This window comes from Tauraco erythrolophus, chromosome 3 (assembly GCF_009769465.1).
Source record: "Tauraco erythrolophus isolate bTauEry1 chromosome 3, bTauEry1.pri, whole genome shotgun sequence".
NCBI lineage: Eukaryota > Metazoa > Chordata > Aves > Musophagiformes > Musophagidae > Tauraco > Tauraco erythrolophus.
Genome location: NC_141467.1, coordinates 17,478,722 through 17,496,785, shown reverse-complemented (window position 1 = coordinate 17,496,785; position 18,064 = coordinate 17,478,722).

Below are 18,064 nucleotides of genomic sequence, written 5' to 3'. Positions count from 1 at the left end.
GAGTTGTATACATTCTTCTTCATCTAGATATTATGGTCCATCCTTAATTTAGCCAAACAAATTTTGTACCGACATTTGTGAAGCATGTTGAGAATGTATGCCTATGCACATGCTGTATATGTGGATTATTTCAGAAAAAAACAAACTTGAAAATTACTAGAAATCTTCTCGTTTCAGTCATGAAAAATAGAATAATATTCTATCTAATCTACAGTTAAATATATTGCTATTATATCAAATAACACAGCAACATAAAATAGAGAACTAAGGAATCAGGACTGCAATAATAATAGACACCATTTAAACACCGAAGATGGTGTTCTCTGCATCAATGGGCTTTTAATCCAAATGTCACAAGTGAAGACACAGAGTGACTAATGTTGCAGCAGAAAATGGGTTGATATATTCTTGGTCTAACTTTAATGGATAGGTAAGCAACTGAATAGGAGAAAAAGGAAAGTTACAGCAAGAAGGTTACACATAAATGATAAAACTATGTAGAGAAAAAAAGAGACTAGAAAAGAGAATGAAAAGAGAGAAAAGGTGAACAAACAGCAAGTCTGCACAGGTCCTAGAAAATTCAGTCATACTGAAGATCTGCAAAAAGAGGATCAAAAGTTCCTGGCAGGCTTAGAATGTTACCCTTCACATCTGCTACAGCAGTCGTTGCTTTCGCTGTTGTTCATCCCTCCTCTCATCAGCATGTATCTATGTTGCTAATTCTGTACTAGCACTGCATGCAAGTCTCTTATCGATGTCAGTGGAAATGTCAAGCATGAAATGTGTTTAGTGTATGCAACAGATCTGTACCAAGAGGAAAATTTTGCCCTGCTTTTGTCTTCAGGCTTAATGCAGATCTGACCTTAGAAAAACATAGGAGAAGCTGGGCGCTTGCAATGAAGTTCAAGTTACGTCTTTTAAGGAGTTGATTGTCATCCCATAATCACTGTATCCCATCAATTCTGGTGAATTCAGTGCAATGACACCCAACAGACACATTTCTGAGATGGAGTTTGAGCCCTCACGGTCTGTCATTTGGCAGACACAGGATCTAAAACAGTTAAAAAGCATCACAGTTCTTCTATTTCTTACTGGTCTCAGAAGGAGCTGAACACGTTGCACAATCCAGAAATTGGATGTAAATATCTAAACGACAGCTGACCTTTTTGAAAAATGAGGTTACTTATTTAACTTACATAAAACCTAATGGCTGCAAATCTGTTTTGATCTAAGCTCAAAGTTTAAGAAAATTGCATTAATAATACCTGGCAGCTCTTTATTTTTCTCTCTTTACACATCCATTTTTAAAAGATCATAGAGCTTTTTACCTTTTTCCCAGTTTGCTGTATGCTGAATATACATCAGTGTAATGCAGCATGATTTCATAATATGCCTGCAACTTTGTATTTGTCCACTGTAAGAAATTCCATTCTGTTGCATTTGCAAACCAGAATGATTTGTCTTTTAAAAGTTATTCCTCATCTGGGTTTTTGAAAATAGTAATGAAGCGTTTGTCTTTTCCTGAACTGATTGAGGAACTTAACTGATGCCAAATTTTGAATTTTGTGCTTGCTACAATATGATATGGAAGGGGCTGAAGGGTCAAAAGAAGCTACACTACAATAAAAACATGGACATTAATTTGTTATGCAGACATGAATTTTCTTATAAAACTTCAAAGTTTCATGTCAGCTTCATAGAAAACTATTTCCAGTAAGAGCTATAAACATACCAGTGCAAGTTTTATTGTTTATCCACATCTATCACCCATGCACACACACATTCACACAAACATACAAAAGGATGAGGATAGTAGGGAATCTGGAGATCTTGATTATTATTTTTTTGCAGACATGTTTTTGCATTTCTAATTTGAGAGCATCTTTACGCAAAAAAGGGGGTACTTCTTCAAAATCCCAGATGTGAGAACAATGCATGCCGAACAATAACACTCTTTCTGCTCTGGTGAGCATTGGCAATGCTTGGACATGTTGGTGAGACATGAGATTTCTCCCTGAGAATCCGTGACTGTGGTAAAAGCCCTTACTGGAGCAATCTGATGGGGAAGGATTGCATCCTGCAGGTAGAACTCACACTGGAGAAGTCTGTGGATTTTACTTGTGAGTAGGGGATCCACTGGAGCAAGGGAAAAGGGTGTAAGGACTTCTCCTCCCTTAAGAAAAGGAGCAGAAGTAACAACATGGGATGAACTGACCTGCACTCCCCCATTCCCTGTCGCCCTGCACCGCTGCGGGGAGGAGGTAGAGCCGGGAGGAAAAGGAAAGCAGGGGGGGAGGTGTTGTTTTTAAGATCTGGCTTTGTTTCTTTTTATCCTCTCAAGAAACTGGTTTTGTTTCTCTTTATCATTTCAAGTAACTGTTAATTAATTGTTTTGCTTTATTCCCAAGCCAAGCCTGTTTTGCCCGGGACCATGGTTGGTGGGTGCTCCCTCTGTTCTTGTCTTGACCCTCAGTCCTTTCATTATATGTTTCTCCTCTCCCCTTCACTGGGGAAGAAGTGAGAGAGCGGCCGTGTGGAGTTTAGTTGCCTGATCAGCCTAAACCACGATGGATGTGCTTCACCTGGACATCGTCTGACATGGTCCCCTCCAGGCCACAGCCCCACTCAGCTCACTGGGGCGTGGTGGGACTGTGCCCACCAGGGCACAGAGGGGAGCATGGACCTGCTAGCCTGTGGGCACCTTCCGGTCCCTAGTCTTCAGCCCGTGCTGGCCCCCAATTTCTCTCTCTCTCAATCATAAAGTAGCTATGCTCTTGGTTTTTAAAACCACACTGTTTTCATTGCTTGTGAGTTTTCAAGCAACTTCATATTTACTGTCAAAATCACTCTGAATCTCCACATTTGCCTGAATGTTTTCAAAAATAGTTATTCATCTGAACACTTACTTTGTAAATGCCTTTACTGCTTTTCAGAAGTCATACTTTATTACTTTCCAGTTTCAAAAGCTCGAGTCATCCAGTCAAGATCTAGAAGCTATTCTTGATGATCTGAGTGATCAATCATATAGAACTCTAGTAAGCAAGGTAGACTAACATCTGAAATCAAAGCAAACCATTAATCCTGCATGTGTTATACACAGACACAGAAATTTGAATTTCAGAGATAAAATCTTATATTGTCTTTTTAATGTTTGCTAAAATGCTTCTCAACATTCAAGGTTTGGTATGTTTTATGATTGCAGTTTTTTCATTGAAACCTCCTGTTTCCATGGATTTGTTCACCAGAATCTAATCTTTCATTTAAATAAAAACTAGAGACTTCATCTGCATTAGTAGACTTTTTTCTTCTAGGCGATACGGATGCAGCCAGCAAGGAATATATTCTTCTACAGCCAAAATGTCCAATTGCCAACAGCATATAAACAGATGTACTGCTGTATTCTGGAAATTGTCTGAAACAACAGCTCTGAAAGGTGCAATGTATCCTCTTTATAGCAACGGTGTATTAAGTGTGAAATAGAAAGATGTAATCAAGAAAACTATAAACATTTTACTGCTTATGCAATTTGGATCATAAAGTCAAGATACTAACTCAGACCCTAGCTACTCTCATGTTACTAGATGTAGACAAATTTACCATAGACTAATGCCCTAACACAAAAAACTGTAGCTTAAAGGAAGTCAAGAGGGAAGATTAACAGTTTCTACATGATTTTGTAACACATTAAGATGTATGGAAAACACTAAGTAAATTGAAATAAACACCATTTAATAACATAGGAATGTAGTTTTTTTAAAAATTTGTGGCAATAAAATAAATCCTTGGGAGAATTGCAAAGCCTATTATAGAATTCCCTATTTTCTTAAATTTTCCTCAATAAATTTTCCTTAATTTTAAATAATACTGAGTACTCACAGTGAAGTAAACCACAATATGAGGGAAATTCCTCCCCTTCTTCATCACCATCTCAGTGTAAGTTATACAGTAGGGCTTGACAAGCTCCTGGGTTACACTCATGGATTGTTACACAGAGCCCTGATTCCAGGCCTCAAAATTGGGAGTGGAGTGTAGGGCTACTTCAGCTATGAAGCTCAGTCTATGGGGACTAAAGAGTTCACGCAGAGGATTGTGAACTTTTGCTGATGGAAGAATCACTTCACACAAAATGTCCTTGAGTGGAACATCAATTCAGAGTGTGCAAAATTAAGACTGAATGAATTGTGTTCAGCCTAAATGAGGTCCAGACAATGTCTTGGTTCAGATTGAAACACCTGAGTTTTGCTCTAGTTGATTGAAACAGCAACTGGGTTTGGGAAGCAAAATTCATCTCCCTTCAACTCTAGAAAATCTCTGTGTTAGTGAGGCTTGCTTTCTATTTTTGCGAAGACCACAGCTTTAAACGGGAATAACAAAACTCAAGTTGCTTCACCACCCTGAAAAACTGTTTCATGATGCTTAATGTAGTACCCCAGTTGTTAAAGTCTTTCATCATCTTGGGTGATTTTTCTAGTTGCTCTGGCATTGTTACCTGAGGCCACTAATAGACCTTGATAATTCAGCCCAGCCTCACCTGAGACCTCCACTCACACCCTCTGCCTATGAGTGCAGAAGCCCTATTTCAATGCAGGCCTGGGCCCTGAGATATTTCCTGAGCTGAGTTGTAGGTGCACCTGTTTCCAGCCCTGTCTATTGTTGTGCTTCTTGGAGGAACCTTGGACCCAATGCTGCAGGTAGCCTGACTTCAGTCCTGTCTTCTGGCTGGTCCTCTCAGACCTCTGCTGTAGCTCCAGTCTTGTCTCTGATTCTGTCTTAACTTGCTTCTGACTGGACCTCCTGGGTCTGGTTTACTGCTTGCTGTACTGTTGATGTCCTCCCATACTAGCACCTGGTTCTGCCTGTAATGATCAGGTACTGTGGGACAACATCCATTTGTAAGACTACTGCTTGTGCTGGGTCATCTTTAGCTCCTGGTTCCCCCTCCATTGTGGGGCAGTCCCACTCTTTCTGCCCCTTGGAAAATGTAGGTAAGGGGAACACAGCTAGTATGGTTTTGTTAGGAGTGCATGGGGCAAGGTACATGCATGAAACTTGACTGAAGGTAGAAGGAGGGTCTCACGAGGAAGAGGAATGAAGCCCTAAGCTTCTCAGCCTTACAGATATGGGGACAGTTCTATTACATGTGCTGACAAAGACACCAGGGAGATGTTGAGTTGATTTCACAGTTGAAGGGCCTATTTAGAAATCACACGTCGTGTTCTCTGACGTGCCCAAACCTCTCCTGTTGAAGATAGCTGTTTTTCTACCCAATGGGCTCACAGCAGTAGTAATTATGCAATGTAGAATTTATTTCTCACCATGTTTCTGTCATGCCACCATCCACTCTACTAGAGCACTTATCTCAGTGTTTGGAGATGTGATTTTTCTTTATTTTTACTACTACCACTTCCTCAGTTACAGTTTAGGAGTAGCTAGCAACACTGGCAACCAATGCTTTGTCTCTGACTACCACCCATCTGTATAACCTGTTTGCAGGCAGCCTGTCCAGATTTGCCTGGCAAAATCGTAGCAGACATAAATATTGAAATCTCTTCTACATGTGGGATTGTCTGGCTGGTCTGGAGATGCCTGACAGTACAGAAGGAGAATTTGCTGTTGTGGGCAGGCACAGGCTGTTTTTTTTGACATTCCCAGACAGAAAAGACCTGTGGCTATTTTAACATAATTAGCAAACACAAAAAGCCTCCTTGTGTTCCTTTTCTAGTCTTGCTTTCTGTGATGGTTTGATTTGGCAGGGGGAGGTTCTGGTGGCAGGAGCTGCCCATCAGATTGGACTCCCATCCCCCTCGGGGTTTGAGCCAATCGGCGCCTCTGAGAATTTCCCTATTTAAGTTGGGACAAAGGAACTGGAATGGTGTGCCTTTGCCCGGCAGTGAGGAGAGTAGGGGGGGGTGCTGCACCTGCTCCCTGGCGCCTGGCCGGGCGGCGGCCCAAGCTGGGCCAATGCCACCTGCTGAGGATGGCTGCGGCGGAGCCACTTGGGGAACTTGGGGAGAGCCCCACTCCCAGCGTGCCCACTGGGCCGAGCTCACCCAGAGAGGACTAAGATCTGAGAGAAATGGCCACACAGACACCAAGTCAGTGAAGATGGAACGGGATGAGGTGTGCCGCAGCTGAGCTTCCCCTGCAACCAGTGGCAAGATGGCAGGTGGTCCCCCTGCAGCCAGGATGGTCTCAGTGGAGCAGAGACCCACTTGCAGCCCGTGGAGAACCCACGTTGGAGAAGAGATGCCTGGGCCTGAGGACAGTACGCATCTAGAGTCTGTGGGACGATCCACGTCGATAGGAAGGTGTTTTGTTTAAAGGAGATCCCTGAGCCTGAGGACAGTCGTGAAGTATGGGCACAGGTAGAGATGCATTTAGAGTCTGTGTGACGACCCACGCTGGAGCGAGTGGCAACAACTCCCTAAGAATCCGAGACTGTGGTAAAGCCTGCATTAGAGCAATCCAATGGGTAAGGATTGCATCCTGCAGGTAGGACTCACACTGGAGAAGTTTGTGGATTTTCCTCGTGAGTAGGGGATCCACTGGAGCAAGGGAAAATGGTGTAAGGACTCCTTCTCCTTTGAGAAAGGAGCGGCAGTAACAACATGGATGAACTGACCTGCACTCCCCCATCCCCTCTCCCCCTGCGCCGCTTGGAGGAGGAGGTAGAGCCGGGAAGGAAAGGAAAGGGGGGTGGAGAGGTGTTGTTTTTAAGATCTGGCCTTGTTTTCTTTTTATCCTCTTAAGTAACCGGTTTTGCTTGTCTTTATTCTTTCAAGTAACTGTTAATAAATTGTTTTGCTTTAAGAAAGCTGAGTCTGTTTTGCCCGAGACCATGGTTGGTGGGTGCTCCCTCTGTTCTTGTCTCGATCCCCAGTTCTTTTATTATATTTTTCTCGTCTCCACTTTACTGAAGAAGGAGTGAGAGAGCGGCTGTGTGGAGTTTAGTTGACTGATTGGCCTAAACCACGACACGTTCATACTACCTTAAGTCCTAAAACCAAACATGAGGTAATTTAACCACAAGTCATGAAGTGGGGAGGAATATGTTTTCCTGGTAGAATAATTCAAAAATAAATTTTGTTGCCACAGTTTCACAGATGAGACATTTCAATGTGATGGTTTCCATCTTAATGGCTTAATCAAACTATTTTTAAGGTTTATGTCATTTCTTATTCGTCTGAACTACTTACTGAAAATAAAATAGCTGTGCAATTCATTATTGCTTTTATATTTCTGGAGGAAGATGGGAGTTTGGTATGTATTTTTTTTAGGACAGTTCTTTGCTGGGAAAGTGAACAGTGTTTTTGAATTCTAGTTACAGGATTTAAACTTCAAAGTCTTTTCTGTTCTTTTATCGCATTGTCCTCCAATAACAGACTACTTTGTGTATATATATCTGTACAGAAACAAGCTTCAAAGATCACAGGAAATTATTTTAGCAATATCTCAGAAGGTGGCCTCCAACAGCAATTTTTATTACTGCAAGGGATGCTATAAAATAGATTTTTGCCTTGTGACTGTTCACACATTGAATTCAGGCTCTTCTCTGTCAGGGACAATTATATTTTTACTTTTTTTATCCTCTAACCTACTCATCAGCGGTTCCATCCTATCTCACAGGATTCATAAGGCTTTGAGAGAGAGTCTTCTAACAAAATATAATTGTTTCTGCCATTGTTTTATGAGCTCAAATGCATTGTATCATAAAGAATGGAAAAGATGCATCATTATTATTTGTACTGAAAGACTGGGAGAAACCAAATAAGCTCCAGAGTAGTTGCACTAAATGATTTATCTGTACTAATGGAGATTGTTCACAGAAGTAAAACTGGACATATTTTAGGCACCAGGTCTGTTGAGACCTGAGGAGGGGGAAAACAGTGTTGTCCTCTTTTAGGAAACTGCAACTCAAAATCCTTGATTCAGCAAAGTATTGTAGTACTTTAGGTCTATCTTTAAGCAATTTGCTTCATTGTTAGGAAATATTTGGTGCCTAAGACTAGGAACACATTCCCAAATCTGAAATAAATGTCTTTATCACAGTCTCACAGGAAACCGGCTGCAGTCTTAGGAATCAAATTACTACCTCCTTATTATGAATCCAGTACCATTACCTTATTTTTTTTTAATGGATATTTGGATAGCAAAATCTTGACCTTTTTACATGCATTCTGGCTTTTCAGCTCTACACTGATGGCAGAATTACAAATTCCAGCAGACAAGTCTATTTTTCTTTTTGTCTATGCTGTCCTTCAGCATTTGTACCAGAGTCAGTTTATGTTCTGTTTCTGTGTCCTGGTTTTAGCTGTGAGGATCAGCTGGAAAGAAGGGCTTTTGCCCTTCCGGGACTCTCACTTTCGGGTGCTCAGAGTGTTTTCTCTGTCTCTCACTCTCTGTCTTGGGGCCTCCCGTCCGTCCGGGATCGCGGTATCGAGTTTTATCTGTTTCGGGATTGCAGCTTCGTAACGAGACGGGCCTCGGTCAAGGGGTGGTGAGCAATTACACTGTACATCACTCATTTGCATATGTTTATCCTTGTACATATTTGTGTGTGTATATATATATATACATATATTGGTAGCGGTAGTAGTAAATTGTTCTTATCTCAACCATCGGGTCTCTTTTCTTTTTACTCTTTGATTCTCTCCCTCATCCCTGAGGTGTGGGAGGGTGAGAGGGGACTGTGTAGGATATAGTTGCCGGAGTAGCCTAACCCATCACATTACCACATTCTGACTGAAAGTAAGTGATTGCACTAATCAGTTAAACTAGATCTAAAGCCTATATTCATTTTAGATATTCTTTTAAGCTTATTGGGACACAACAGAAGAACCAAGGAGCTGTAAGATGATGTTCTTTTATTAAGAAATAGTCTGATATGTTAGTGAATAGGGAGACAATTCATGTTAAGTTGTATTTTAGTTGATCTGGATGTAAACAGATACCTAAATTTCAATGAAAATTAAATAGCATTACTTTGTTATATAAAACTGGAGGTTTTTGGGTTTGTGTTTGAGGATTTTGCAACCTGGCAATGACAGGTGGTAGATCAATTGAAAGAAACTCATCTGTAATGACAGAAAGAACGTTACTCTTTGTGAGCATGATCCAGATGAAGCATAACACATTTACCTAGAATCATAGAACGGTCAGGGTTGGAAGGGACCTCAAAGATCATCTAGTTCCAAACCCCCTGTCATGGGCAGGGACACCTTCCACTACACCAGGTTGCTCAAAGCCTCATCCAACCTGGCCTTGAACTCTTCCAGGGATGGGGCATCCACAACTTCTCTGGATAATCTGTTCCAGTGCCTCACCACCCTCAGACTGAAAAATTTCTTTCTTATATCTAATCTGAATCTCCCCTCTTTCAGTTTAAAGTCATTGCCCCTTGTCTTATCACTATATACATTTGTCAAAAGTCCCTCTCCAGCTTTCCTGTAGGCCCCCTTTAAATATTGGAAAGCTGCAATAAGATCACCCTGGAGCCTTCTTTTCTGCGGGCTGAACAGCCCCAACTCTCCACCTAATGCTCTTGATGGGGGAAATGAGGGGCATTAGTACAAGTTAACCAAGCACTTCACTGGGAGAAGCTAATTTCTACCTCCGGAATGATCATATCCCTTATTCTGGCAATGTAAGGACCATACCTGAACAGCACATCTTTCCAAAGGCAAAAGGGCACTTTTTAATGTTACCACAAGCTATCCTGCACCTATTCTTACTTTGCTGAAATTTGCAACTGATTCATTTTGGGGAGAATGCTACTTGGTTCATTTTGGGGAGAATGCTAGTTAACATACCACATTACAGTGAGGTTTACTGTCTGAAACATATAATTAGAAATATATTAGAAATTCTGTGAGCACGATTTCTGTTTCAGATTTTAAATTATTCTTTAAAAATATTTGAATTGCACATTGTTGTAAGATGCTGTCACCTTCTCTTTAATATTGCTTAATAGATTTTGGTGGCATAAAATATTATTTTTTTCCCTCTGAATAGAAAGGATTAAAACCAAGTCTGTGTTTGGGAATAGTGCGAAGCTCTTTAATATCCTTCCTAATTAAAAATAAGCTCATCTTAAGCATTCTTTTCTTAACTTCACAGATGCTTATTGACGAAAGAGACTTTTCAATGTTTTCTGTCTGAAAAGGTACTGATTATAAATGAAGACATAACATCAGTACTGAGAAAAACTTTTTGTTTAAGGACATATTTTTAATATTTCACATTTTATCAAACCATTTAAAACACCTCAGTTATTAACAGAACATTTCCTTTGGAAACACAAAACAAAAATAATGGGTCTTACTCAAAATCACAACATCTTATGATAAAATCTCTGTTGTCTCTAATATTTATCAATGGTATGCCTATCTTATTCTGACAGTCCTGGGGACAAAGCACTGCTGTCAGAATGCCCATGGGAACTCAGCCAAGCACCGTGTCCCCCATGCCACTGTCTGCTTTGGCTCCAAGCTGTTTCTGAAATATTTTCTTGCTGTCCTTGTTGAGTAGTGAGGTCTTACTTCTTCTGGAATGTGAGAACTGGTAACTCACGTCTCCTATTGGGAAGAAAGGTTGTTTCCCAACACAGCCTTGGCTGCAGGATCAGAACAGTCTTCGATGATCTGGTGTTGGTGATCCAGTACCTGCAGCCATGCCACCTCCTTCTTAGGGTGGTTCAACATTCAGCTGAGGTTCAACAGGAGCTGCCTCTTGGGAGGCATGAGTTTCTGGGTTTGAGAGTGACACAATGTTGTGCCTGCACAGGTTGCCCGGAGAAGTTGTAGATGCCCCATCCCCGGAAGTGTTCAAAGCCAGGTTGGATGAGGCTTTGGGCAACCTGGTGTAGTGAAAGGTGTCCCTGCCCATGGCAGGGGGGTTGGAACTAGATGATCTTTGACGTCCCTTCCAACCCAAACCATTCTATGATTCTATGCAGGAAGGAACCTCCCCAGGGTCCACCAGAGATACTGGTGTGGTGCTGCTGGTAAGTTCTGCTGACCTGCCAAGTATCTCCTGTGACACCTGTAACCCTGCTGCCACTTACTTCTCTCCTTGGCCTGCTGACTTCCACATCTGCAGCTGCCTGCCAAGGGAATATAGGCCTTTGGAATAGCAATTTATCTTCAGGATCATGCAGTTAAGTAACAGTCTCTGAATTTCTAGTAAAGCATCTGATTATTTTAGTTCTACCAGACTTGCAGATTGATTGCAGACTTTTCCTAGCATGTGAGGGCTTTGACTAGAAAATAGTATAACTATTTGTAATTATCATATGAGGGCTAAATATCCATTGAAGTAGAACTGTGAGATTATGTAAAGGTTGATTTTTTTTTTTATTTTTTTTTTTCCTCTTTACTGGTAAAATCTGCAGTGATAAATTCTCAGCCTGATTGGTGATACCATTAAAGAAACTGTTCATCCCTTGTGAAGAATAAGCAGACATGTAAATTTACCAGGTTAAAAAGACCTTGTGAAGTGATTATTTCTCTCTTAAACTTTAAATGATGATTCTTCTGTTTAAAGGACAACTACTTTTTTTTGAAATAATTTTCCTCAAATGGCTGTTTTTAAACATCTGGAAGACGATTACTGCTTAAGCAAAATCTGAGAGATAAAATGTAATCAATAAACAATACAAATGAGGTCTGCAAAGTTGTAAAAGAATATATATAAAAAATGCCTTAAATATGGTGTTGTGTTAACTTATGTTGAAATACATTTTCCAAGGCTGACTGAACTATGATTCACAATGTAATTTAAGAGGACATTTTGAACAAAGCATGAAAGTTAATTTACAATTTTAATTAACAGAAATAATTAAAAAAGAAATTATTTGATAGATCCTCTAAAAAGCAGAAAATTTGTATCTATCTTCCCCTTTTAAAATAAAAATCTAGTTTTTTCTTAAACCTAATGTTTTTTTTAAAGGCTGCTAGCTTTCTTTGTGTTTGTACTCTAGAGCTGACTAAATGAAGTAAATTGAAGATTTTGCTTGTTTCCTGACAAGCATAATTAAAACACTTCATCAATTTTTTCAAATTTATAGTACTTAAATGTGAAAGATCTATCATTCAAAAAAATTCCCTAATTCTGAAAACATTTATGGACATGATTATTCTGAAACCTTAGAGCATTCTGAGATAGTAACATTAGGACCATGCTTTTAAGGGAAATACATAAATGCTGGTTGTTACTTTTAAATATAACATAAAAGTCTGCTTTATTAAATTTTAAGTTTAAAGAACACAGCTTTTATTTACATAAACTGAGAATTCCTTTAAATAGTATTTATTTGAGATATACTTGTTTTAAGAGTCATGATTTTAAATAAAATTTAAATGTAATTTATATAAATAATAATTTTCAACTAATGGCTGATTACTGTATACGAGTCATATATAAGTAATGGCTTCACTAATTCTTAATTGAATGTAGTTATTTTAAACATGAGGTGGAGAAGATCTAAAATAGTGAGGGTAAAAATGGGGAAACCAGGGAAAATGTTAAGGTGTTTTGGGCAGGGTTGTATACATTAGTAAATAATTTTATTCAATATTTTCATTAAATAAGCTATGCATATACCAAGAGTGGTCTGTAGCTTTAATGTAAATTAGAAGACAACATTAGAAATATTTTAGGTAACAAAGTTTCAACTAACAGCTACACCCAGACTTATTAAGCAAAATGCCATTAAATAGTCATAGCATTTCAACCATATAAGTATAAAATCCTACAAACTTATGTATCCAAAATGGCTTCAGTTTTTCTAGAGCCAAGAGGAGGTATATTTGCAGTTCTCTGAGAAATCAGGTAGAAGAGACATGGTGTGAGGTGTATCTCAGTTTGAAGAAGTTTCATTGTGGAGGACAGATCAACTTCATGCCAGAATCTCTAGCTATATGAAGAGCATCTTAGTGATAAGCTACCAAATGTTTTGCGTGAGAGGTTATGTTGCATCTTACATAAACAGGATGTTCAAGAAATCTTATTTGAAACAGTTAGTTGTCTTTCTCCATAAGTCAGTAGTTCTATTGATTCAATTACGTCTGAAATATTATTAATAATACTCTCTTGCCACAGAATCATTTCACAAGGGAACTTGAGGATAAATGTGGATGTATGATGAACTTTAAATCTGCTTGTACTTGATTAATTTCCATTGTTGAACATTTACAAATACACATTTTGAGATGTAAATGTGAAGGGGAAAAAATCTAATATGTCATGTACAACGGACTGACATTTAAAGGAATGGATATTTAATCCAAGCACCCTCTTATGAATATGGTATCCTGAAGCACACAGACAAGGACTATTGAACCTGGATATTGCAGTATTAAGCAAGCTGAAGTTTGAATGTTGGATCATTAATGTGAAACATAGTGCATTAGTGATTATTTGATTGGTAGTTATTATTGAAGTTCATTTTGTTGTCTGATAATTATTGGGTAATTATTTTAGGGTCAATGAATTCACATTAATCAAATACTGAATGTGGAAATGACCATGGGAAATGAGTAAAGATGAGCTGGCTGACTTTTATAGGTAATTACTAATTATTAAAATTTCCCAAAGGCAAGCCAGTAAATTTATTCTACTCTAGTAATTTGTCTACTCAGTGCCTTCAGCATTGTACTTGGGAAATGAAATCCAGTGTTCTTAGCACAAATAGTGTTGAAATGATTTAACTCAATTCTTACAGATACGTTTTTATCGTTTCGAAGGAAAAAAATTGTTCAAATTGTGCATGTGCATAGCAGCTCCATGGCACATTCAAAACCCGCTCAGGCTTACTGCTTTCATGGGGTGAGAGCAAAGGCCCTGCCGTGCACCACACCTCTATGGCAAGGCATTCCTGAGGAGGCTCCATGCAGTGACACTGAAAGAGCTCTGAAACAAAGAGTCTTTTTTTCTCAGCAAAAAACAACCCAACTGCAAGAAGATAATTAGAGTAATTCTGTGACTTGAACTTTGTTGTGAGGAAAGCCCAGCCCCGACAGTATTTTGGATTTTTATGAACTCAGTTTGCCTAATGAGGTGCAACAGAGGTGACAGTATCCCTAGTGCAGAGTGCGTTTAATTTTGATGAGTTATGCATGGCCGGAAACAACATTAATTTCCTTTTGATGAGTATTATTACTTATAAATCATGCTAGTGGCATAATGTCGTCAATGCAAAAAGATAAGCAGATAAAGTAGAAGCTACTTGATCTGCCTCCCGCTGCTGCTCACACAGCGAGCTACAGACAGCCCTTTAGCTTTGGTCCTGTGGGAGATGACGCCTGTTTTATTGCTTTATTCACCACTTAGGGGATTCTGCAGCCTGCCCTGTGCTGCTATTAACAGGGCACAGCTGGGTAGAGTGAGTGATGGCCTGTGGCACCAAGGGAGGCTGGGGCAGTCTGGAGCTGGTAAGCTTGGAGGTCTTTGCAATATTTGGCATTTAGAGGGGCTTTGCTGGGGAAACCCTGACAGAGGGGCTTGGGTGGAGGAGTCTGTGCTTGGGAGAAAGCAAGATCATGGGAAGGCCCAAGGCACAGATTCCAGACAGTGTCAGTAACAACTTGCAGCCGAGAGATTGTGAAAGCACAGGGTATAACCGTGACCTTAGTGATGGAATATGCCTTTTTGGTTGGGAATCACACTTGTAAGGCATGGCAAAAAAATGCCTTAAAACCTGGGAAATATACCCATCAGAGACTTTGAAAAGGAATGTTAAGATTACATCTACTCTTCCTAAAAGCTGATAAATCAGATAAATGTTAGAAGCTAAAGCATTCAACAACTCAAGACACCTCTTTTCACCAAAAGCCAATCATGTATAAAACAAGCACTAAGCGGCTGCAGCTGCCTTGATGCAACTTTTTTGCGATGTCATGGATGCCTTGTAGAAGTTGTAGAAGCTTGAATTTCATGTGGCATTATCCTTTTTACAAGTAAAATTTTGTTGCTCAAATGTTCAAAAGACAAAGAAACAACCAAAGAGATGTTCTGTCTAGTAAACGCTTGTATAAATATTGTCGCAATGTTCCCCTGACATCATTTCAGAGTAAAGTAATAACCATGCCTTTGTGTATTTTTATAAGAATAATATGTATTTTTATAAGACTATAACTTATGTAAGGTTTATAATTATTACTTTGAAGTGGAAGCAACAGTTTATACTTCTGTTGAGAAATAGAGAAGAGACTTCTTTTCTCCCTTGATGAGATTATGTGATTTAGCCTAGGATGGAGTTCAACATAGTTTTAAACCAATATTTTAGCTTTTTTTTTTAGATATCTGTGTATATACAGTAGTCTGACCCTACCCTGAATCCCTAGTATTTCTTCTTGATCGGAAAAAAAAACAGTAGTGATGTGCTGCAGTGAGATCATTCACTAGTTTTATGATGTTTCTGTCACAGCTTTCCTCATCACAAAGTGAAGGGGGATACTAAGCACTCAAGGGACCACTCAGAGCTAGTACCTGTCATAAGAAAATAACATTAAGTTACTGTTGTAAGAACTTAGTTCTCTTAGTCCCTAAACAGCATGAACATCTCATGATGATCTTCCTTTGTGGGAGGGCAATGTAAAAGTACTGTTATTGCCTGAAGATGTTTAAGGATGTTTCTTTTCTTAAAGATAGAGCTGTAATTCTAATCACATGAATAATATGTGTATTTATCTTTTGTTTATTTATCCATATCTATATGTAAGGGAAGATCTTTATGTGTATCTCTTCTGTATTTATATATGCATAGGACTATATGCATCTACTACTTTATATGGTTACTCTATATAATATTCCTATATATATATTTCTATATATAAAGTAATCCTCCAAAATTGTTTGTCCTGGTTTTAGCTGGGACTGGGTTAGCTCTTCTTTTTTAGCAGCTAGAAGAGCTCCGTGTTTTGGTTTTACTCAGAGGCTCGCTCTGAGAAGAATGTTGATAGCAAGTTGATGTTTGTGGTTGGATGTGAAACTCCAAGGACTTTTCAGTGTGCCGGAGTGCAGAAGCACGGCGGGATAAGAGGGGAGCATAGTTGGGACAAGGGGGACATGATTCCTCTTGTGATTTGTGGTGGAACTTAAGATTGAGGGCCAAACTGGCCAGTTAGTATTCCATATCATGCAGCGTCATGCCCAGTATAAAAGTGAGGGTCAGCTGGAAAGAAGGGCTTTTGCGCTTTGGCTCTTTCGCCGCTTCTGCTCTTTTGCACTTGCTGTGCTGTTGCTCTATTGTTTTTCTTTCTTTTTCTCTCTCTCCCAGTACTCCCACTCTCAGAGTGTTCTCTCTCTCTCTCTGCCCCTCTCTATTTCGGGGCCTCGCGTTCGTCTGGGATTGCAGCTTCGGGACGAGATGGTCTTCGCATACGAGGGGGTGGTGAGAATCTACACTGTGTATTAAATCATCTGTATTAAATTGTTTTTATCTCAACCCACGGGTTTCCCGTTTATCCTTTAATTTTCTCCCTCATTCCTGGGGGTGGGAGAGAGGGAGTGACCGGCTGCGTGTGGGGGGGTTCAACCTAACCCACGACATTATTTAACAATCATAACAGTATTTCACTATCCCTGTTGAATCACATAATTTAAACCTCAAATCTTTCTGTCTGAGGTTAATGATATAGTGCATTAGGTACTATTTAAACTTTGGATGATACAAATTCTAGCTTGGCATACTGTGAGGGTTATGAACACAGGAGTAAGCCATGTAGTGTAAAAATAACAGTGAAGTATCCACTGAGTTTCTGATAAGCAAACCTGAGTGGTACAAGCTCATCAATAATGATCATTACAGAAGGAAAGGGGAATATAGGCATCTGCGCTAAATATTAAAAAGAGTAATAAGAGTGGTTCATTCATGGACTTAAACTCATATAAACACCTGTGCTCATAGATACAGTAGATAGATGCAAGAACAATTGATAGAATTAAAGTATAAGATGATTTCATCATGTGGAGAAAACAATGAATTGAAACTTTCCATCTGGCTTTGATAGTTATTCTTTTCATGGTTAACTAGTAGAAAATCCATTGAAACAAAATTGTACCAAGATTGCTGGTTGTTTTCCAGAGTTTCACCATGGTGTTTTGCTTTTAAATTCAAAGCATTCAAATTTAAATTCATTTTTGTGGTATATAGAAAGTCTAAATTAGAAGAAACATTTAGGTCAGAGAAAAAGTAATATGAGAAAGGTTTTTTTTGTGGAACTGACAAAAAAGCAAAAATTCTTACCACAGTTATGACAAAGTAGTTAATAGGCCCACCAGACACTGAGAACTTTATTTTCAGAATACAAAAACAGAAAATAGAAATGAATTCCACGCGCTTCTAGCTTTAGGAGGTGTTATTCTTCATTTATTCTTTTGGATAGCAATTTCAGTAAAAACTATTTATATATTCCGAGAGCTTACATAGATCCTTCAAGTTTATAAAAAGTAATATATGACAAGACTTCTGATATTATGTAGATCAAAGAATTATTTTTTTTCATATCCATGGAAGTAATTAATCTGGTATGCACTTAAACTGCCTTTTAAAAATATTTTTCCAGAAATTATGTGTAAATGCAACACACATTACTACCGTTGATTTAGGCCATCAGACATATTAAAGATACTACTTCAAGAAGCACCTGAGATGCTGTAGCTGGAAGAATTTGCTCCAGAAATAATATTCAAATCCTGTCTTTAAGTATGGGCTGTTGGTACTAACAATACCTTTTCTTTGCCTCACTTCAGCACTCCTATGAAATCTTTAAAAGGCTTATTAGTACATTTTTTTTCCTCTGAAAATGGATTTTTTAAAATTTCCTTTTATTAGATTGCTGCTTTTAATAGCAACCTACTGTTTTCTTGTTTTTTGCATGTGTTTAGCTCAATAGTGGTCTTTTTCTGAGTGTAAAATATGCTGGTTTTTTACTTTTAGGAAATAAAGATCATAAGGAAAGATATTAAAGATTATGTAGCCTCAAGTATCAACTCAATTTCATGATAGGTTGGCTTATTTTTTAAAAAGTAGAATTTTAAAACTCTCATTTAAGGTGAATGTACT